This window comes from Mastomys coucha, unplaced genomic scaffold (assembly GCF_008632895.1).
Source record: "Mastomys coucha isolate ucsf_1 unplaced genomic scaffold, UCSF_Mcou_1 pScaffold6, whole genome shotgun sequence".
In the NCBI taxonomy this organism is placed as follows: domain Eukaryota; kingdom Metazoa; phylum Chordata; class Mammalia; order Rodentia; family Muridae; genus Mastomys; species Mastomys coucha.
The window spans coordinates 109,697,652-109,699,072 of NW_022196912.1; positions in this window are offsets into that span (position 1 = coordinate 109,697,652).

A 1,421-nucleotide genomic window follows, 5' to 3' on the forward strand; every position below is an offset into this window, starting at 1 on the left:
GGTAGGTGTCTTGTGAAGCATTTGATTGCTATTTTTGTTTAGCTTGGCAAGCTGTATCAGTGTATTATTGGTCTAGTAATATTCAGCCTTGTATAATTATAGAAAATAATCAACATATAATCAAGAAACAAACCAGCAGCTTGAAGATCATTGCAGTAACCAAAATGAAAGACTAAAGTCCAGGTTAGCAGCAGTGAGAAGAGGCAGGTTTGCAGAGATTACATGACTATTAGTGCCAGCCAGTGACAAGAAAGAAAGAAGGCATCAATGATAACACAGGGCTGCCTTGCTTTAGAGATGAGTAGGAAGTGGTCTACTGATGAAGACAATAAACATAAAGAAAGATAACATTTCTTAGGAGGAGGGAGCAGTAGGTTCAGTCTGCCAACACTTGAAACAGAGAGTTCAGGAAGCAATCCAAAGTCATTTAGATGTCCTCAGCTTTTCTGTTACAAATGAAGAATCATGCATAACATCAATCCATACAAGAGATGATGATCCTTGTGGCTTTCTTAAATACACTATGAATTTCAAGATCCTTTAAACCCTACCTACTCTTAAGAGATTTAAGCAAAACAACAACAACAAGTGCAGCAGCAACAAAAACAACAATAAGAAAATCAGGTTATTCATAATACAATTTCAAACAAGAATCATCTTGGAAAAAAATTGTCTCCAGGAACTAGTAAGATGAAGATATGAAATAACCGAGTTTAAATAAACAACTCTAAAACTAACTTTTACATCTGCTGTTGTCCTGCAGATACACAAGCAGTTTTCTGAAGATTTCTACTGTATAATGGACGTACTATAGATTTACTCAATCACTCTTGGTGACTAAAGGTTTTTGTTCAGTTGACAAAATTCAAAGGATTTCATAATCATGTACAGCAGTAGATAATATGGATGAATTAGAAACTGACTTTAAAACATTTACAGTTCTGTGTTTTCTCTCTCTCTCTCTCTCTCGTGTGTGTGTGTGTGTGTGTGTGTGTGTGTGTGTGTGTGTGTGTGTGTGATGATTTATATAAACATGTGTAGAGGCCACAGATTGATACTGAGTGTCTTCTTTTGCTGCTCATTCAGTGACTAAAGTGACCAGTAAGCTTCTCTCTCTGCCTTCTACCACAGCACTGAGGTGACAGATATGTGCCACCATGCCTAGCCTTTTTATGTGGATGCTGAGAGTCAGTTCCATGTGCCTCTCTAGTACCAACTTTGCTAACTGAACTCTCTCTCCAGCCCCTAAAATGACCTTTTTAGGCAATATCAAGTACTATACTACAGAGTACTAGTGCCACCTTTGAAAGTAAGTGTGTTGGGAAAATATATATTGTCCTAGATATTTCAAAGTCAGTTTGTAGCTTTGAGCCTGCTGTAGCTGATTGGAGTGAGAGTCTTACTACACTCTTGTTCACTGG